Genomic DNA, 22790 nt, shown 5'->3' with positions numbered 1-22790 from the left:
CGCTTTGGCGAGGGCTGTCACAGAAGTTGCAGTACCACTTCTGTCTATTCACACCTCTGCGGCATGTGCAGTGTTTGGAGTAAACCTTACAAGCAATAGTCATCTCCCAGTGTCTTACCTTCATTTACAGAAATATGTTTTAATAATACGGGGATGATTTACCACAAATTACCCAAAGTTGAGAATGACGCTGTGACTCACGCTATTTTGAAAAAGCCTTAGCTGTTTGCACTGTGATGTGTCAATAGCACATTGAGCTATTAGCACTGGGCCCTCACACATGCACATAAAGATCCCTTTCACGCTGTGTTTTTCCTGGTGCTATGTTTGTCCAACCTCTGGGGCCTTTTGTGAGGCGCTGTATGAGATGCTGGGGAAAAGAAGGGTGCTGCATGAAGCCTGAACTTGCGTTAAATCCTGTTTTTTTTGTTTTTTTTTTTTCAAAACGAAGAGACAAACTTTGCTGAAATTCAGAGACAGAAGTAACGTGGCGTTCAGATAGATTCAGGAGCTGGAGAAAACTTTCTCCCGGAGCAATCGCGCCTGGCTGGATGCCGTGGGTGTCGCTCTGCGGGCTGATGTCCACCGGCGCCGCTGCCGCTGGCCTCGGGCAGGCGGGGCGCGGTGTCCGGCCCGTGTCCAGCTGTCCGGCCCGTGTCCAGCTGTCCGTCCGGCCGCGGGGCCCGCGCATGCGCCCGCGCTGTGCGCTTTGTTAGCGCGGAGCGGAGCGCGCAGGGCGTGAGGCAGGGATGGAATAAATGTCAGCGCTGCTCTGGGCGCTGCCGAGGGCTCCGGGAGCTCCGAAATGCCTCGTAAATGTCCGCTGCTGGCCGATAAGCCGGCTAATTTTGGAAACTTGCAGCGCTTGCTGGCAGCCGGCGTGTTTACTGTAAATTTCACTTGTTCTGTGACTTTGCTGTGTTGTGCAAGGCGTGCGCTCAATTCAAGCTCAGGTGCAGGTTACTCTGTAGGCTTTCTACATTTCTTTGTACGTCCAAAATTTTTAATATCTTGTGAATACCGGTAGTTTCTCATGTCCATTAGCTTGCTGCTAGTGCACAGTTACATATAACCTTTTAACTCTATTTCCCATCATTGTACAAAGAGAACAGTGTGCATTCAGAAAAAGTCAAAAGTAACTAACTTTTGGCCTATTCAGAAACACATTTCAGTTGCTGTACTCCTGAACATAATTTTGGCAAGTACCTCGTAGGCCAGGCTTCCAGTCCGCAGCAGAAAATATTTTAATTAACAGAGTACAGCTCATGATGCTTGTGCCTTATAATAGATATCTTTGTATGCAGAAGGCCTGATCTGGAGCGGGCTGACACACGCAGAACTGTGTTGCTGTTGCTGTGAGCTCTTCATTGGCTCAGCTGGCAAAACAGCAACGTGGTGTACAGGTGTTTCAAGGACAGAAGAAGAATTTGTGAATGAGTTCCTAGAAAGGATAGGCCTAACTGTGTTAATCTAATCTCATTTTCTGCATTGTTTATAATCTGCGGTTATAGGAGTCATTGTAAATTTGTGGGGTTTTTAATTATTCTGATAAAGAGAGTACATCTGTTTTGATATCTTGCCTCCCTGCTTTGCTTTCCTTGTCTTCTGTCCTTTTCCCTGTGTTTCTAAGGAAAATAAATGATTGTTCTGTTAGGTACTGAGATGACCAGAAGGCACTGAAAAAAAGGGCTGAAATATTTACTCTGCTGAAGTAAATGTGAGAACTGTTATTGATTTCACTAGGGACAGTATTTCACCTCAAGTCTTTCTGAAACTCATTTGAGTGTCCTGCCCACTCATCCATGCCTGCTTCATTGTTAGGAGCTGAATCCGTATTCTCCTTGTGACAGTGACATTGCCTGTGACAACTGCTGGGAAGCAGCATGATGGCAAGAGTAAACAGACTAGGTGGTTGTATGTATGTGCAAAAGCAGAATTATTTATGTGAAAATATTCTCAAGATCATTAAGACAGAGTTGATGGCATATGGCCTGCCTGTGGAAAATTGTACCTTGCATCATAGTGTCTAAAAATATCAAATTTAAAACCTTTTAGTGCAAATACACTGCACCCTGTGAGACAGTGCTGCCTTCCACCTGCCTGCTTTAAACAGAATTTCCCAGGCCTGCAGGGTTTTTGTCCTTCAGTGGATGCAGCACTGGCAGGAATGTGGCAGACTGACCCGTGAACCCCCAGACAGCACTTGGGATCTCAGGGTGCCCTGTGAGGAGGGGTCAGGGATGGGAGGGGAGCTGAATCCTGAGCCCTGGGTTTGGAGCCAGGCATGCTGAGGAGCTGTGCTGGCCTTGTGCAGATAGCCTTGGCTGGATTCCACCCCAGCTGCTTTCTAAGTGCAACGTTGTGCTTTGAAATTGGTGCTCAGGACTGGATAAGAAGACCTGAGGGTGAGGGATAAGAAGACCTAGGGGTGAGGGATGTCATCTTGGGGTGTTTTGGGGAAGAGTTAGCCTTGAGTGCAAGACAGGTGTTTGAGATGGACTGGTGTACATCCACAATCCTGCCACCACTGGCAGTGCAGCAGTTCCTGGGAGATCCATTGGGACTCTTTTGGGGAGGTGGTGCAGCATGGCATGCACATGGAGAGGGCAGAAGAGGAAACAGGGGCACAGAAGTGCAGTGATTTGTCCAAGGTTACCCAGTCGGTCACTGACATAATCAGGGCCACAACCAAGGTATTCTGAGATTCAGTCCAGTGGTTTATGCTGAATCTCATTTGCTCTAATAGGATTACTTACATGTTTAAAGTAAAGCATGTGCTTAAGTGCTTTGCTGGATCAGGGCCATATTTGATAACTTTTCAGCCCTGATGTGAGAGTGCATTACTTGACCCTGCGTGTGTGTGCCTGGTTCAGGATAACAGGGATCCACTTCTGCTCCATGGAATTGCACAAGTGAAACCATGGTTTGCCTGCTTCTAGAAGAATCCTGCTGCAGTATACTAAAAAAAAAAATTCACCAAAAAGGAGCTATAAAAATTACAGAAAGTTGAAAGAGACCAGCTGTTGTAAAACATTCTGCTTCTGTTTTGAGCCCTTTTATGGTTCTGCAGATGGAGAATGATTTTGGACATTCAGTACAGTTGAGTAGCTTTTCTAAACAAACTTTTTCACTTATTGAGTAAATTATATGTCTTGTACTAAAAATATTTAGGAAACTAGTATTCATCCTGGCATATACATGTGTTTTTGGGGTTTTTTTGGTTTTTTTTTTTTTTTTTTAAGGAGCTGTAATTCTTATAATGCCATTTGGAAAAAGTGAAAACTCCAAAACCTAAATACATACAGCTCAGTGCTTGAGTTATCATATTAAATTCCAGAATCCTTACTTCATTATTTAACTGCCTGCATTTTATAACGTTTATCTCTACTACACAGATTGTCCTTGAAGGATACAAATTTCAAACACACATACCTTAATTTAGGCACTACCATACATATGAGATTGTCAGAGCTTGATGTTTTTGGCTGAAATATTTTTCATTTTACAAAGGAAGCTCAGGAAGTTTATCTTGTTCTTCCAGAGGTAAAGCAAAGACAGCAGTAGTTTAGTAGCAGCTAAACTGGGGCTCTAAGTCATTCCTATTAGTGTGTTGTTAGGAAAAAGTGGATTACAGTTATGCAAATAATTTAAAACTACTCTTCTTGCAAATTTAGTGTGGCTCTATATGCATAGGTTTTCCTCTCCTGCAGCAGATGGTGGGAGACAATGGGTGCATGTATGTTGCTAAGATGGAAAGCTCCATGCTCACCCATCAGCTGCCCTGCAGATATGCCTGTTTACATCTGGGCTCTGCTCTGCTGCTCTGTGCTGAGCTCCTGTGTGTGTGTCCACAGCCTGGCCATGGCAGAGGTGGCCCCAGCTGGTGGCACAGGGCCACAAAGCACCAGGCAGCTCCCACAAATGAGAGGTGTGTAGCACAGACACAAATACAGGTCGTGTTGGAGACAGCTTAGGCAGGGGATTGGGAGCTTTCTGTTCAGTGTCAACTCAGTAAATGATATTTTATCACCAGAATTTTCCACTGATCATCTGGCACACGTGGCAAGTGTGCTCAACTGCTTCTTTCCCAGAACAGCCAGCTCCTGCCTTGGAAATCTCAAAACCTCACGGCTGTGTAGGCAACTACTGCTAGGGAGCAAAAGAATTCCCAAAATATTTGTCTGTCCAGTCCAGCACTAAAATTGTTGGACATAGAATTCCTAGTCCCTGGAAGAGGAAGTGAAATGGTCACATGAGTATGTCCACCAGAATGAAAATTACAATTTGTATCATCACCCCACCTTGCATTATGCTGCTTTGCCGGCAGAGTCACCCCTGAGGTTTTCTGCCATAGCTGAGAGCTGGCTGTGAAACAGGAACCCCTGTGTGCCACAGCTGGGCAGGAACCTGTGGTGCTCAGAATGAACACCTGTAATGGGGACACTGACTGGACTGTGCAGTGTACAGTTCTTCTGTTGCTCACATAATGCAGCTCCTATACTGAATGTACCATTTTCTGGTTGAGAGTTGATTGTATAAAAAAAATATACTTTGTAGAAGTCAGTTTTTAGAAATATTTTTTAGGTGTTTTCATTACAGTGGGTTACAGCCAGATCAGTGAGATGCTTGCAATAATCCAGTAATCCATGAAGAGTTTGAACGCAATGCTGAGGAGATATTTAGAGTACTTAAGTTATGTATGGAAATCATTAGTGGGTGGAGTTCTTAAAACAATGATGTTTTGTAGCTATCACAACTCTGAGGTGTGTGTGCCATGGACGTGGAGCTCCACTTTACACCTGGAGTGAGGAAACATTGACCAAATCCACTGGGATGACAAGAACCACAGTCCCAGAGTTCCACCCATAGTACACCACGTTGTACTTCACAGACAGGTCCCCAGTCCAGCCTAACCTTATAATGAGTTATTGCAAATTTATAATAAAATATAAAATAGAAGCACAGGAAATATCAGCCTCTGTTCTTTGGCAGATACTCAGGAGAGGCTCTCAGTTGTGTGATTCATTTGTTGCAGTTTTGTGCAGTGTCTGACAAAGCAAGGCCAGTCAAACTGTGACCTGTGGTTTGTGCTGCAGCTTTTATTAAATTTACAGTTAATACATGCCTGTGTATTTGTTGAATTCTGATACTCCTCAAAAACCTAAGTAATGCTACTGGACGATGATGATCAAATTTAAGAGGAGAAGAATTTGTACAGCACTAATCCTACCTCTTTATCTGTAATCACTTTTCCACTGCTGTAAAATTGAGTACTGTTATACAGACCTAATGGCAGGGTTGAATTTTCAAATGCTTCACACTCTTATCTGATAGCTGTGTTCTGTACTGTTACCTGTCTGTGTGATGTATTTATAGAGTGCCAGTCACCACAGTATCTTTGTGATGATTGCTACCAAAATTGAGAACTCTGAGGTGAAAATCTAATCAGGACTTTAGATAACAATGTCACACAAGAGCCTTCTGGTCTTTGCCTCTGTGCTCTGTTCAGATGAAGACTTAGATGAGATCATGCTTGCTGCCACGTTATTCATTTTTTATTTTTGTAACAAGATTTCTATTTCACATCTTTTCCACTGATGTTAGCATGTGTCAAAACAGTCCAAATCCTGTTTTGAATATATTCTCTCTGTTTGTACCTGAAACAATGTATTCAAAATCACAGGCATTACAGGGCAGCTGAAATATTAAAACCAAAAGGGGAGACTTTCATTACACAGCTGCTTCTGCCATGGTATCCTTGAATATCCAAACAGATGTTTTCATGAACTTCTTCATTCACTTCATGGTAATGGGCAGATTAACTGAAAATATTATTTTCATCACATTAAAAATAACTGAGTCTTATGAGCAGAGTGCTGGAAGTATGATTGACCCATGGTGCAGACTGAGTTGTGTTGGCAAAGGTGTGCTACTGAAAATAGACAATGTTAGTTTATAATTGAAAACTGTTTTAAGCAAACAGTTCATCTAGTTTTCAGTTTGTTTGTATAGTTCATGTTCCAGCTCTTGGCATCAGTGTTTGCTGTTTATTCCTGCACAACCAGTTTGCCCAGCAGCCACATTTGGTTGAAAAGCACCATATCAAGAGAGAAAGAAAAGCAATCCATTCTCAAAAAATGTAAGTTGAAAGTATCCCTTGTACCAAAGTGGTTTTTACATCCATAGAAGACCCATTCAGTGTGAGCATTTTTCCCTTACCTCCATGTTCATTAGATCAGGCCTGACCTTGGTATTTCACAGGAGAAATTTTTATCCATTCAATGTTTTATTTTCACTGTTTTAAAGTAACAGCCCTTCTCACTGTCTGGGTCACAGAGCCACATGTTATTGTTCCTGGCCAAAGACTTGTGAGAGCTGAGAATAACGTGGAAAACAGTGGGTTGTGTCATAGGTTAAAAAAAAAGGCAGGACTTGGACTGGTAACCTCTGAAATGAGGGATCAGAGGTCCCAGCTGCTGGCTGGGGTGAGAGCTGCAGAGGCAGCAGCACAGGGATCTCCTCCCTTCCCTGCTCTGCTTTACCACATCTGTAAGTGATGGTTATGTTAAGTCATTGTGTTAAAGCAGCAATTTCTCAGACAGATACATTTGCATTGAATTTTCCTTCTCTACAGTGAATATTCTGAAGAGTTCTGATCAACTGGAGAACCTAACAAAAGGTTGGAAATACATAAAATTACCAGCATGGTAGGATTTGTGGAAAATGAAGTCTATGTGCAGATGGCTGAGATCACTTGAGGCGAAGTGTCTTCATCTCTCCCTTTGATTTCCTAAAGAAATTTTGTCAAGAGAAGCTCTGCTGTGTTTGGCATTCCATGTGGTTATAGTTAGTATTGTAATTCTCTGAGCAGTTAATATGAGGAAAATTAGATGGGAACTAAAATCTAAATAGTTTTAGACATCCAGGTTAATAAAGTAGGTTTGTTTTTTGTTTTGTTTTGGGGTGGGGCTTTGTTTGTTTGTTTTTTGTTTTTGTTGTGGGGGTTTTGTGCATTTTTTGGAAGGAAACAACATGGGCTTTATGAATCATCTTTTCTATCCCAATGGGACAATGCCTGTATTCAAAGTCACTGAATTATATAAAGGTTTGTAGGTTCAGGACATACTTAAACACCTCAGTATTGATTAACTGTCTAATTTTGATAAGAAAATGGTGTTAAAACCATGCGAAAATCAATTGCTGAATGTTGGAGTAGCTTATTTTCAGAGCAGATCATATTTATCTGCCATTCTTTTTATGCTACTCTCTTCATGGTTGTAAGGCTTACACAAATAGTTGAATTTGTGAATGGTTTGAGATACTGTATTTCAGTACTTGTTCTTAATAGAATTTGTTATTAATAAAATGCTTTTGTTAAACTGCACTTTTATCAGCAAACTGTTTACCTGATAGGGGATTAACAGTCCTCTATTTGCATTCTTGAAATAAATAAGAATTTTATTAGGCAAGGAAAAATAATCATTTTGTTTGCTTTAATAGGTTAGTGCTGTTACTTTTGTGGTTTCCTAAAAAGCACGTGGCTGAAATGGTGACTATAATAGGTGGTGGCCATGTAAATATGGGGCTATTGTGCTATTTATCTTTGGTAGCAAAAATCTTGGTAGTTGTGGTTTCCTACCAACCACTAACATGGTTCTTTTTTCTCCTGTTGTTTTGCTTGATACAGTTTGAAATATGTTGTATTTTAAAAAAGCCTATTCTATACATGTGGTAAAACCCCCAGAAGTTTATGATGCATTCATTGCTCTTTTTCACAGCAGAACTTCTAGTAAAAACAAGACTGACCTCAAAACTACACTGGACCATAGATGTAAATACACTGTGAGGTGCAAACACAAGAGCTTAGTATAGATTTGCGCTACAAAGCAATCATGAGAGTAAATAATATGTTTATGCCTATGTGACTTTCTCCTTGTGGTTTTATGAGGGTGTCCAATTGCTGTGTTGCAAATGATAAGATGAAGTCATTTGTATCAATTTATTTTGTCCTTCCAAATAATTTGCAATTTCAGGATATTGTTAAATAAAAGGATCTAACAGATGCTTCTGCTGTCCATTCCTCCTGACATTTTTAAATCCTACTTAGAGCTATCTTTATGCTCCCGTGGTGGTGCAGCTGAGACCCAAGGAGAGTATGTGGAGTGGTAAATCAGATGTTATGTCAGACAGGGCAGCCAGGCTTCCTAAACAGTGGCTTGCATCACTGCTTCCACGATAGAGACCTACCTGCTGTTTATGACAGAGCAGAAGTGCCTTTGTTTCATTCTCATACTTCCATCTAAGCCTCTTTTAATGTAATAGCTCTGTGCTGGGGTCTTGGATGATGTTGTAAGGTGCATTGGGTATTGTGTGACCTCTGTAATTGTTTCAAGGATGTGACAAGCCCTCAGTCTCAGCTCCCAGGGTTGTCTCACCTGGGTCTGCCCCAGCACTCTGAGTCAGCCATCCCTGTGTGTTGGTGGCTGCAGTGCTGAGGTTCAGTGCCCCCTGCTCTCCCTGGCCTGCTGATGGAAACAATGGTTTGTTCTGAGATTTTCCCTTCCTGGAATCAGCTTTGTGGGGGCCTTTGTCATTCCTTGGGTGGTTTTCTCATCTCATCATGGCTCTGCCTTGGGCTGGCTGATGGCACATACCAAAAACCTGACATCCTTGGAGCCACCACAGCTGGGACAGAACCTTGGTGTTTGTGCAGCTCAGACTGAATTAGGTGAAAGACAGGCCTAAATATGACTCAGAGTGATTAATCAGAGATCATATGAAAGGAAAATATCTTCATGAAATACCTACTCAAGCAGGAAAACACACAGCACTTCGGTGTTGTGCATACACAGGTGTGTGGTGTGTCCAGTGTGCAGCCTAGAGATCAATCTTGCTCTTTTACCTGTAATTCTTCACAACAAACGGCTATAGAATGGTAGTGTGAGCTTCTGTGTTTATTTTGCTTCAATCTGCAGCTATAGCTTGCCCAGTTTAAGTAGAAAACTGTTTTTCTAAATTTAGTTGGCAAACAACTTGTGATAGGATAGCAGCCTTTTTCTGTCTTCTCTGCTAGAAAGTGTTTGAGTAGGGATGGTGAAGATTGGCTTTGACTTCTATCAGCACAAATATATTGCTGGTGATAACATATCATAGGAGTATGCTGCCTATCTCCTGTATTCTTGTCTCTAGTAAATAGCAGTTTTTCAAGAGAGGTCTCAGAATTTGCCCTTCTGTTAATAGTCGGGTGGAGAGTTTACATACCAGAAAAGAATCCTGATTCTTCACTTGATAACATATTAAAGGGCTTGGTTTTTTGGTTTTTGTTCTTGTGGGGTTTTTTATTTGTTTGTTTGTTTTTTTTTGAGGTTTGTGTTGGGTTTTGTGAAGAAAATTGGCAGCTATTGCTTGTAATACATGCAACTAATAAATGTGAAATTGAAAACGTGACTCTTGGACAGTCACACATTTTTAAAGCTCAGACAATGTGTATTGGTTTGCACCAGTTCTAACACAGTTCTACTGCTTGGGAAATGTGGGGAGGGGCCCTTTGCTCCTGCACAGAATATTTACACTGGGATACAAAGATCTTCTTTGGAGATTATGGGGCTCCTTATGATGGCTTGTAACATTTGGATTGCTAACTAACTGAGTTCCATTATAGTGCACTCTGCATCATATTCCCTGTCATTTGTGTGTTTATGCAGAATTATTTCTAAATAGAAGCTTTTAAGGTTATTCCATCATGAGGCATAAGTGAGAGACAGTGATAAAAAGCTTGATTTATTATGACTAACTGCAGGTGAACACTGTTGTTATGCCTCATTCTGAGTGTTTCTGTGACTCAAAAAGGACTCCATTAAAATACCATGACGTCAATGGAGTATTTTAAATGCATATGAAAGGATAAAGTCTAGAAATCATAATAGTAAAAGTATCTATCCATATACTTCTAGACTAAATAAAGCATTTGTAGATCTTGTGAGTTTCATTTATTCTCTGTGTGGGTGAGATCTGATACAAAGGATACATTTTCCTTTCTGGTCCCCCAGATGTAACCTTTTTTCTTTTAAAATAAATGTGAAAGCAGAAGGGACAATATCCATGGAGGAAAGTTATTCTGCACCTTCAGGCTCATGAAATCAGATTGATACTTTGCAGCTGCAGTGAGTACAACCAGTGCACCACCCATCTGACACAGAATTTTAACAGTGAGAAATCTTTGGTCTTCTTCTTTTTAATGATTTTTTTTTCCCCCAATTCTTCTTATTTTGCTTGTTCTTTGAGTTTTGCTTTATCTTCCACACTTCTGTGGTAGGAAGCAGTCTTTGCATTATCTGTTGCCAAAGGAAATGGCCATTTGTTGATTTAAAAGGATAGAAAAAGGGATGTGAAACACCTTAGGGACAAAGAGGGAGTAGTGCCTTGGGAACACTGCTAAATATTTACAATTGGAGGATCAAGTGTTTTCAGTCTCTCTGAGTTCTTAAACTTCTTTCTTTTGTTGGCAAGAAGCAGGAATAGAAGAGGGTAAAAATACCTGTTATTCTCATTAAAAAATTTTCCCTAGATTTTAAAGAACTGATCTTTGCTTCTTATTTGATCAAAAGAAAGAGGCCAAGCTCATCTTTGCTTCTTGGTTCAGTTTGTTTATGGCACCCAAACAAAGGAGCTTGTATCTGCAGCTTTTTTCCCCAAAACTCAAGTATCCAGGGGTCTTTGAATGCAGAAATAAGAAATAAGAAGATTTTAGATGATGAATCTCAGTATGTATGCTAGAGCAAGGCCAGTTGCTTATTGATCCCAGCTACTGAAGTTTTCCCTGTGAAGCTGATTTATGTTTATCTTAAAAAAAATAATCAATCAATGAGACAAACTGAACTTCATGTAAGAACTGATTTAAAACATATTCAGCTTTTTCTTTTTCATCCTTACTTTGTAAGAAAATCTTCTGTGGATTCAAAAGGAAAGGGTGCAATTCTGCTCTTCGCATAGGAATGTACTCTCTTTAAACAAGAGTTGTATCTGCTTTTGAATTGAGCTTCATGAACTTGCTGGGAAAAATTCAGCTCAGAGGGTGTATTTTGAAATAGTGGTTTTTGGGCACTGGACCACTCATTTCCTAAAAGAATAAAGGCAGTTCTTTGTACCTGCTGGCAAGACAAAGGAGTCAGTGCTGCCGCTGCTATGTTATGTGAGGACCGGCTGCGGTGTTGGTCAGTGCTGGCTCTGGCTGGTGGGAAACACCTCTTCTGCTGGGCCTCTCATCCTCACCAGAACCAACACATTTCACTGGTTTTGTCTGTACTTTTACTAAATAAATGAATGATTTTTATGTTTTCTCTGGCTTAGATACCAAACAAAAATGAAGGAAAATGCTACATTCAGCGGAGAAGGTGTAGATAGTCTTCATGTCTGAACCATGAGAGAACTGACACACAAAATTGCAGGTCTGGCAGAAAAGTTTAGAGTTGTTTTTTTTTAAATAAGTGCCTTATACTGGAGAATTTGTTTTTCTTACAAGAAGAAAATGTAAGAGACAGTATCTATGGCCTAACAGTAATAATGGAAAATGCAGGGTGAGGAAGAAAGGAGTGTTGTTACAAGCATGGCTGTGTAAACCCTGGCTTAGATTGAGAAGGAGAGGAAAGCCTTTCTCTCCAGAGGGCTGAGCTGCTGAGGCAGCCCTTGCATAGGGAAGGAGCACTAATCACTTTTAAGGATGATGCTCAGGGTTGATGCTAAATGTCATCTGGATGGGTGAAGCACAGGCCAGGGGGTGGCCGTACTTTTGATCTTGTTTTATGTTGTTCTTTTACGTTTCAATTTACATTCCTAAATATGTGATACTGAATTTGTGTTATGCACTCTGTGAGTCTTAGAGGGAGTCTGTGAGACTGGACAGGGCCACACAGATGTGATAGTTACTTACACACTTAATAACAACTTTGGAGTATTGCATAACAGCTAGTAAAGAAAATTCATGTCCGAAGTCTAATTATATAAGGGAAAACAATTAGAAATGAGATTTATAGATGGTGGGTAGTTATCTTGTATCTCTTAATGAACGTACAGAGGCTATCCAATTCTTCCTTCAGAAGTGGTGAGCTTTTCCTTGGTGGTGATGAGTAGAAAGGGAAAGGCCTTTAAGCATCTGAGGTGGTGGAATGTTCCACATCTGGAGCCTTGACAATCTCTAGAAGTGTGGTACTAAATCATTGGATAGTTTGTCTGGATGTGGGTGTTTTGCAAGTGCACATCAGGTAATCATCTGCTTCCTCACCTCCATGCTCTGCTAACTGGTAGCTGCCTCAGGTTTTGAGAACGCAGCACTCCCAGGAAATATGCTTTGTGCTGGATCCTGTGGTGTTCATTTGAATTATATTTTTAGTCCAGTGCACAAAAAAACTAACAGCATACTTATTTATCTACTCTTTTAGGAAATTTCTACTGTCCTCTATTGCCATCATTATTATAAACATCATATCTTTCTAATTGATGTAATAATTTTGTTCCCTGTATGTCCTTTTCCAGGCCTGTTACATGATAGAAAAATGTGGGCAGTGTGTTTGTTCTTTTTAAACAAAGATTATCTGTTGGCTTCTTGAAATGGTCCTCTGGTTGGAGTATATAAAATTGAAACTTCATCCAAGTAATTTTCTTTGAAAAATCACATGAAATAAGGGTGAAGCTGCAGAAGTTGTATGTCAACAAACAGCATCTTGAGAATTCTTCAGCTGGAGTGGAATCAGTTTAGTTATTGTTTCCAGCAGAGAGAGCCCAAGTGTGTGGCACAAAGACCTGGTAGATCTCAGATCTCTTTGAAAGCCTCTCATTCACAGCACTGGATGTGTGACACACTGATGTTTTTGGAAGGGATCATTTGACTGAACTGGTTTTGTGTTTCAGACTCAAAAACCTGTAGATTAATCTCAGAAGTTCAGAAAAATTTAACAGTAGTAAATATCTGATAGTTCTGAGGTTTTAAGAATTAGATGGCTCCTTCTGAACACTGGTAGCCTCATGTTTAGGTAGCTGATTATTTGCATTTGCAGCATGATTTTGTGGGAATTACTGAGCTCTGAAATACAGTGTGAAGATGTGCTGCTTGGTTATAAGGCAGTTTAATTGCAAAAATCTTATTGTCAAATTTCATTGCTGCTAATTCTTAATATGTCCCAAGACAATTATATTAATTTTGTGCTATTAAAATGTGATTAAAAACCAGTGTAGATTTTTTTTCAATAAGATTCTAACTTTGTCTTTTTTTGAAGAGTAGGTTGAAATACTTGAAAGGTAAACTTTAAAGCAGGTGACTGTAGCTGATATAAAAGTTTTCTTCAAAACCTCAATTGTCTGAAGTAATTATTCTTCCTATTTTGGCTGCTAAGTACTAACAGTGGGATTTTATTTGTTTATGCTTGTGCATCAGAATGGGTAATGAAGTGTTTTATCTAGTTGAAAGAAAGATTATTTTTCTTCTTAAGTGGACTTTAGAAAAGGGAATACCTGGGGCTTTTGTAGCATCCCAGACCCCTGAAGCTTGATAACAAAGCGTTCATCATTGACCTAATGCATCAAAGACTGATTTTGGGGTACTGGTTTGAGAGATACAGGCTGGGGTCTGGCTGGCAGGGAAGCACATCTCAGCAAGGACCAGTGGTGGACAGAAACAGAAAAACCTGCAGTGAGAGCCTGCACAGTGGCCAGTACCTGGCACACTTGCCCAGTGTGAGCAGGGGCTCAGGGACCAGGGCTGGACTAGCCTGGGAAAGGAGAGACTTCAGGGGACTTGGCAGCATCCCCTGCACCTGTGAGGAGATGGGGCAGGCTCTGCACAAGGGTTCATGGTTGGAGGTAGAGTGGTAACAGGCACAAGCTGAAATGAGAGTTTCAGGCTGGATGAAAGGAGGAAAAAATCACTTTGAGGATAACGGAGTATTGGAAGAGGTTGTCCGAAATCTTTGATGGTTCTTAAGACCAGAATGAGGAAAAGCCCCAAGCAAGAAGTTCCTCAGTTTGGTGTGGCTGTAATTTGAGCAGAGCTCAGATTAGAGATCTCCTGATGTTCCTTCCTAGGGCTGCACAAGGTGAATAGGCAGCAAAGATCAATTTGATGCTCCTTGCACTGTTGTAGAAAAACAGGTCTGGAAGGGTGGCACTGCCTCAGCCTCTGCTTGGCAGGGCCCTGCAGTGGGAGAATGAAACACTTGTTCCACATCCAGGATAACCATCTCTGCTCTGCTGGGATAACCATCCAGGATAACTATCCAGGATAACCATCTCTGCTCTGCTGGGATGATAACCATCCAGGATAGCCATCCCTGTTCTGCTGGGATGGTAACCATCCAGGATAGCCATCCAGGATAACCATCTCTGCTCTGCTGGGATGATAACCATCCAGGATAACCATCCAGGATAGCCATCTCTGCTCTGGTGGGAGGAGTTGGCTCTCCAGGGGCAGTGAGCTGGTCACTGTGACCTGTCAGACCATGGTGATTTGATGCAGCTGCCTGGATCCCCCTGCCTTTGTAGATGCATATTAACTCATCCTAAAACAAGCAATTTTTGCTTAGTTCCATGTAACCTTGCTGTAAGGGATTTCTAAAATGGAGCCCATCAGTTTGGTTTGGCAGTGGTTACAGTGTAGGAAAAAAGCGTGTAAAGACTTTATTTGAAACTCCAATCTGGAATAGGTGTCGCTGGTACCCGTTAGCTTTTCATATATGTGACTCGGCTGTTGCTTCTATAATAAAGTTTTAGAGTTTCTTCTTTCCTGCTTCAGAATTCCATCCACATGATAATTCAGTTTTTATTCTCTATAGTACTCTTTAGAGAAATTCATCTAAAGGAAGGTTGTTCAAACATCAGAATTTCCTAGAAACCCTGTTGCTTTTGATACACAGAAAAACAAATCACAGTAGCAGCACAAATTTGGAGATGTAAAGTAGTTTTCCTAGAAAATAAAACTTTATTGTGCACAGCATTCTTGGATGAAGGTTTCTGGAGGAAGCTTTTAACTTTAGTAGATGTTAATTACTGTATTCTACATTTCTTCTTCCTCTGTAGCTGGTGCCAGGTGCTTGGTTGCATGAACTGACGAAAGTGCCCATGTGTGAGAGGAATAGGGAATGTGCTGAACTTTAAAATCATACATTGGATAATTTGATGTTTTTCAAAGTCCTAGTTCCAACCTAAATCTCTGTGGTATGTAATGGTACCAAAAATGTTCATTGTAGGATGTTTTGGATTTTACATTTAAGGCACTAGAAAAGGATCTGATTTTCAGCGGTTGGATGTTATGGTTGTGGCAATGAAGTCCTTTAAAATGTCACATGCCCAAACCTCTCCCCCAGTCACCACCTGTATTGTAGTAAATTAAACCTTGACTAGTTAGTGCAGTCTGAAATCATCACGGTAGTAATTCACATCATTACTACAAGAGGGTGGCATAATGAAATTGCTTTGTTGGGCAGGAAAGGACAGAACCTAAACACTGAAATGGAAAATAACTCATTATAGTCATCCAAAACTCAAGATTTCACTGTCATTAAGACCTGCTCCAAACATTGAAAGGAGTAGTAGGTTGAAGAGAAAGTATCACCACCTTTATATCTTAGAAGAATTTCAAAGAAACTTTTTTATTCTTATGAAAATATTTTATGATATTAATATCACATTATAATATATCACATCAATTTATTAATCAGAAGTAATTAGCTTTTGCAGTTTTAGAGACATTAGTCACAGAAATCACATACCCTGGAGAACATGGAGCAGGACTTCTTACATATGGCAAAAACATGGTGCTGCCTGTGTGGAAATGGTGCTTTCCCTGTGTTCTTTTGTATTAGTTAATAGAAAACCTCCTTGAAAGAAAAAGGATACTCATCAAAGAATGTTTTATGAAACAGAAAAAGAGAACTCGTAAACCCTGTTGGATTCCAAGAGTTATTACATTTTACATCATATGCAGTTTATTTTTCCAGATGCCACAGTTAAAAATAATGTATTTTTAATATTACTTGAAGGAGTCTACAGATTCATAATAGCACGTGACATGTTAATATCCTCTGTGACATCCTACTGGTCATATCCAACTGTGATAAACAGTTGTGTGTGCTATAAAAGTGACATCTATTATGAAAACAAGGATAATGCAAAAGGATACAAACAATCTCTTAAATTTGTAAAGACTGTTGCAAATCTTGAATGTTAATTTGAAGAAAAAAGTAAATGCTAATGCTAAGTTTATGCCTTCAGTTAATAGTCTTTTATTCTTTCAGAAAAAAAAAATCAAGCAGCTATACTTTAAATGAATTTAATGAACTGCATAGACTGACATTTTCACTATAAAAGTCGCACTTCATTTAATGAAGTAGTTAAATATTGATGCTATATTAAAATACAGGCTGAATAAAAATGACAATATGGTTTTTAAAGTAAGAATTTGAGCTGTTTTTTCTTGTTATATTGAAAATTTCATGAACTGAGGAAAGGGAAATACAACAGAATATTTCCATAATAAACACAAGGCCCTTTGTTGAAATAACATTAAAGTTGAAAGACCCAAACCTGTAAAAGAAAGGAAATAAAGTCACCCTACTCTTAACTTGGCATCTTTGTACTTAAACACTGGATGTTTAAATGAGTAGAACAACAGGATTTTGTAAAATTTTTAAAAATTCTTGGAAACAAAGACCTGTGCTGCAGTTGGTACACAGAAGACCTAGACATGTGTTTACCCAGGATCAAGAGGTGAATTGAGACCAAACAGGATCACAGTGTAAAGTAATGGTGCCTTCAGTGCTGTGATTTTGGTGACAGTATTCTGGCCAAGCTACATTTCCTGTGCTGTGGCTTCCACACATTTCAGTTGGGATAGTTTGAATTTTCAACTGAAATTTTACACCTGCGCTTTCACCATAATGTTGACTAAAGGAATATTGCTGGCAAGCATGGCTGAGGTGTTTCCAGCTCCAACACTTGGATGATGGTAAGGGAAAAAGAAAACAAGAATGAATCCTAGCATAGATGTGAATGGGACCAGTGATTGAGTGATGGCATGATTGTCTTCACTTTGATGGATTGAATTATGTTGAAATGTACTTCATAAAGCTGTACCAATTCTGACATCAGGCTTCTGTGTGTAGTAAAACACTGAGGATGACATCTTTGGCTTGTGGAAGTCAATGGCAAAACTCACATTAATTTCAGCCCTCTGTAATTTTATTCTCAGTAGCTGACTTCTAAAACAATGGCAAATTGATTTAGTACATTTTTCCCCCCTTGGGAAAGAGCTCAACTCTATGTAAAATGATTTGTCTTTTGACTTTCACGCTCTTACTCTGAAAATATGAATTTTAATTCAGGATAAATACAATCTGATTTCCTTCCCCTACCTGTGAGCATGTAAACAGCAAAGGTGATAAAAGAAAGTGGAGCTATTTTGAAAGTGGTAGGTTGTATGCAGAGTTATATACACAACTGCTAATTGAAACTGAGCATGAGGAAGGCATTTTTCCAGTGGAAGGTTGTTGAATTCTTTCTGTGACTAGCAGGTATCGGGCGTGGTCTCTACTCATGTTAGTGGAAATCTGGTTCAGGTGCTTGGGTTTTTTTCTCCTTACATGCAAGCAGTTTTTTCCTTAAAGCAAAAACAAAGAAAACACTGGATTCTGAAGTTATATAAATGTATTTGTATCTGGGATACATGCTGAATTTGTGTTTATGACAGTGATCTTCAAAATTCTTCCTAAGCTGCTACATCAGCATGTAATAGCACAGTTATGTGTCCTGGTATTTTGGCACAGCAGGCTCTGAAACATGAGCTACTTAATAGAACATAAAATTTTGTAGGCTATTACATAATATCAGTGAAATTTACCTAGAATTAATAGAGCATTGAGAATTTCCTCCTCCTCTAGACATGCTTCCAGAGAATGGAAGGAAATGGATGTCAAATACATGTTTATGCTCTTCATTGTCTTAAAGCAGCTCAGGTTCTGCAATAGCTGTGGCTTTGGGTGGCTGATCTGCTTCCTGCCCAAGGCAGTGCTCCCAAGGAATGGGAAAGGGTGAAGCACAGCCCCAGAGAGGAGCATTTGGTGGCATGTTTAGGAATCTGTGTCCTTGTGTAGGTAAATCTTCAATGGAAGAATTGTAAAAGGTACTTGAGAAGGGACTCTCAAGTTTCTGTGCTGCAGAAATTCAACAGTTATGTATTTGAGTCATAATAGTAAAACTGTGGCAGTGCTGCTGTCTTTAACAGTTGTATGGGGAAAATGTTTTATTAAACACTAATTTCACTAGTTATTTAAGAAGTAGCTGGCTTTGCACACATTAATCTCTTTTTCTTTTTAATTCAAGGTTGATGGTCTAGGTCTTACACATTGTATTTATGAATAGGGCACTCAATAACTATGCAAAATATCTATTTCTCTCGTGGGAATCTGTGCTTTGATATATTCTGATCCTTATTAAATTTAAACAGGATCAAATTTATACAGCTTTGGCAGAGATTTATTAAAATACACTGAGTGGACAGCTTGTGGGAGTGCAGTGTGCTGTAATAACATATGCCTCTTACCAGAGAATAGTAATTATTGAGAATCAAATAAATCTGTAGGAGGTTAAGTATATATGGAAAAGATATCAATTGTAGTTTTCTACAACCAGACACAAGTACTGTCTGAAGATTTGTTGCTGTATAAAGAAGTGAACCACCTTTATAAAATCCTAAATATTCAAAATGTCATTTACCAACAAAGCTAATGTTCATCCAGTCTTCTAAAAATGTTAATGACATTTGCTCAGTAGCATTAAATTCATTATTTAATGCTCTTCATCTGCATAAGAAGCTATTCACATTTATACCAAAGATTTATTAAAGGTAATTGAAAACTGTTTGTTACAAAGTTCTGTAAATTCCTTTTCTTAATCTGAGTCATCATGTCCTTGGAAAGAAAAATACAGAATAATGGTTGCTGATTAAATAAAGAAAACATAAGGTTTAAATATTTTATATCATGTCTACCATTCATTCATAGTTTGGCATTGGTTTGTTTAAGATTAGATTTAAATTATTGTGTGTTATAATTTCACTAGGCTGAAAATTGAAAAGTTTATAGGTGTGCCAGGAAAAGGAGTAACTTCTGGCATAGCTTTGGGTTTGATGAAGCTCGTGTAATTTTGTGATACCATTCTTTGCAATTTCACAGCTGGAGACATGTAAAAATGGTGATTTTTCTCACTAAACATTGAAAAAATACAAACCCACCACCAGGGGTGAGGGCAAACCCAAATATTCTATCCATCTGCATTGCTACTGTGGAGAAGATTCCTGATTGGGGTTGAAGAGAGGAGAATTGGGTGGAATGTGTTCTAGTCATGGGGAGGTTGTGCTCCAAAGCACAGCAGGCAGGGGCTCAGGTCTTTCATGGTTTGGCTCCTCCAAACAAATTTCCTTTGGAAGGCCACAAAAGACATTTCTTTGATGCCCCCTAGTTCCTTCAGTTACATGTGGAATTTGCTACCTGTACTGATTAAGTCGATGGAAAATAGATTTGCTTTTGAAGCAGGAGTTGAAAATCTGTAGGTTTTGTGCTGTAGTAATTAGTAATATGCCATTATCCTGATTTTTATGGCTTAGGGATGTTTGAAAGGCAGCAGTATCCAAATAGACAGCTCTGGGTGTGCATGGGTGTGAGGCAGCACTACAGTGACCTTCGGGCTCTGGGCTGTGCTAGTTGTGGTTGAAGTGAATAGAACTTCATTTGGACTGTTCTACTTCCATTTCTCCCTGTGGCATGAAAGATGTGCAGTAATTTCAGCAGGAAATGTATTTCTGAGGGTTTATTGTGTGAAGAGAGTGACTTTTTAAAAGAAAATGCATTTAAATAGAGATTATATTTGATTTAAAACTACTACCATCAGAATTCCTCTGCATTTTATTATGAACATCTAGTAAAAGCTGTCTAGTTTCTTGGTAGGAAATTTAAAAGATATTAATTTTGGTAAAACTTTTTGCAAGTCTTTATGCTTGAACAATTGTATCTTTTTTTAGAAAAAAAAATCACACTGATGTGGATGGGATATAAATCTAGCTCCTTATCAAATTCATGGTGGTTCTTTTATTAGTCTTTTGTCCTGTTCCTCTTTCATCCTACATTTCCAAATGGAGTTTAAGATTTTTCTAAGTAAACTTATGAAACCTGATTACTTCAAGCTAGGAAGTGTATTCTCTTAAAACAATAGATGTTCTGTTTCTGTCCTTTACTGTGGGTGAAGAAACACTGTGTAGTTTTTAAAACAAAAGGGCATTTGGGTTCCCATCACATTTCAGTTGTCCCATGGCTGTGTGACCTTGGGCACTGTTTATGGTGTCTGTCCCTCCCTCAGTGACTTGTTCTGTGAAAGTAGAGAATATGATGATGATGATATTGATGATGATGATGGTACATAGGGACCTCCTGGTAGTGCTCTGAAGCTCAGTTCCTGGCTGTTGTATTGGGCTCTGCAGGCATTTCTACACTTTCATGTGTATTATAACTAATATAATATATTTTGCATAATATATTTTGGCATAGATGAGGTATATATGCATATATGGTGTGTTATATCAGCAGGTTTCACCATAGTCCTGTATAATTATAGTTCACAATGAGGCATCTTCTGACACTACTGAAATTTTTGTTTCTGTTTGTGATTAGAGTAGAATAAAGGTGTAAGGAGTAGGAGCAAATTCTTTTTCTTAAATCCCCAGGTGTTTTGACTCAGAATGTTTATTTCTGTGGAAAATTTTCATGTTTAAGTCTGTATGGAGTCAAGTGATTGTGGAAGAAAGCTGGGAGTCAGATGAGCTGCAGCCCTAAGAAAATGTTCATCTTGCCTGTTAAATATTTATAGGTCATGCTCTTCATTGTCTAAGCCAATTCAAGAAAACACAGTGTTTTGCAATTGATTCCTGTTGTGTTTTCTTTGAAATACACTAATTTTCTTTGGTGCAATATAGATGAAGATTTATTTTTTTGTAAACAGACATAAGACAGTTTCTAGCTTAAGCACAGGAATTTTTTTGTTATAAAAGATTGCTTTATTTGTTAATAGAGAGCAGCCACATTACACTGGTTTGTATTTACTTGTATTAAATTTGATATGTGATACAAAATAAAAATTAAATATTCCAAATTTATAAGGATGCTCACCTCTTGAAATTATTTCCTCTTTTAATTTCTCAAATCAAACGTATAGAGACAAACTATTAGGCTATGAATTTATTCATTCATCACAGTAAATCAGGTTGGCATGGTGGCTTATAAAAGATCTTCATCTATATTGATATCTTCAGGGTCAAATAGTCATATTGCTTCTTACTTTGAATTGTTGCTGCTGGCTATATGCTCTACTACAGGCCCTGATAGAGGAGAATCTTTGTGATTGTATTGAGGGGATTATTAAGAATTTTAAAAAATGTACTTTTGCAATTTTGACTAAGATTTATCTTGACTGCAATAGTTAAATGTTTTGTGTAAAGCAACAATAAAATTTGTTTGGAAATGTAAAACAATTTCTATAATTTATGTATGTCATGGATTTGTGTATGTTCTATGAAGACAGTGTAAGCTAAAGGCAATAGCCTTGTGCTGTTGGAAGACAGCTAAATAATTGTTCTGAAATGTCAGTGGCTGTGACATTCCAAAAACACTGGCATTCTCTTGAGTGATGTCTATTTCATCTCAGATTCACAATGATTAATTAATAATGCTGAGCAAGTGAAAGTTTTAATTTGAAGATAACATATGAGGTACAAGATATTAATTGCTCCAAAGATAACATGCTAATTAAAAGGTTTATGCACAGTCATCTAAGGTTAACTGTGCATTGAAATACTTGGAATAGAAACCTAATTATAGTCTCCTATCTGAATGCTGCATTTTTTGCAAAGGTAGCATTTTTTGTGCTTTCTGATTTGCTTTTCCTGGGGAAGAATTCTTTGTGTGACGTTCTTTTGCAGTGAAGGTAGTTCAAAAAAGAAACAGGCACTGTAAGCCAAGGATTTAGAGCAGTGTAAATAGTTCTGTGTTGAGTATTAGTTCCGAATGCAGTTGGGAAGATTGTCTCCAAACAAATCAAGTCAGTTTTGAAGAGAAAACAGCAACTTCTCACATTGTAAAACAAGGGAGTTGTTTCTAAGTGTTAGAGACTTCATATTTAGATAAAGGAGTGTGTCTGGTGTCTGTCTCCTGGGCCAAGCTCTGTTTCATTCTCTTAGCAAAAAAGGGAAGGAGAAAAATGCAACTCCTGTGCCTCTCCTATGATTTATTCTGTTGCAGTGCAATTTTCCAGCGCAGCAGTTTCTGCTGTTCCTTTGTCTGTCCTTGCCAACCTTTTGGAAGTTTCAGCATCACCTGACCCAGCTGACAGGAGTGAAAGGAGAGCTCCTGGCCCTGGCAAGCTTTGGTTTTCATCTGCAGAATGTGGCATTTTGGAGCTGCTCCTGGCCCGGGGAGAGCCCCTGTGCCAGCATTTACAAATCCATGCAAACAGATAACACGTGTCATGCAGGTGCCATGGCTTTAGAGACAAACATCATCTCACACTGAACGTGCCTGAATTCTTATGTGCTCTCCTTGCAGGGCTGTGCAGTGGAAATAGACGTTTTTGTTCTTCCTAGATTAACACAATGCCAGCAGCTTCACACCAGAATAAAACTAAGTGGTAGTGAAGTGAGTTTGGAATTCTTACCTGCATGAAGTAATGGCTGTGGACATTGGCCGTGGTCTCTCACCAGT

At 39.3% G+C, this 22790-nt stretch overlaps 1 protein-coding gene across 2 annotated transcripts in view; it reads left to right on the top strand.

The window, feature by feature from the left end:
- The window catches only part of TOX3 (TOX high mobility group box family member 3), a 73442-nt gene that overhangs the window by 1079 nt on the left and 49573 nt on the right, over positions 1–22790 (top strand). The gene's annotated exons all lie outside the window — the stretch shown is intronic.

The sequence above is a fragment of the Melospiza melodia genome, chromosome 13 (genome assembly GCF_035770615.1).
Source record: "Melospiza melodia melodia isolate bMelMel2 chromosome 13, bMelMel2.pri, whole genome shotgun sequence".
Classification (NCBI taxonomy): domain Eukaryota; kingdom Metazoa; phylum Chordata; class Aves; order Passeriformes; family Passerellidae; genus Melospiza; species Melospiza melodia.
The sequence above is the reverse complement of the archived record's forward strand: the minus strand, read 5'-3'. Positions and strand labels throughout refer to the sequence as shown.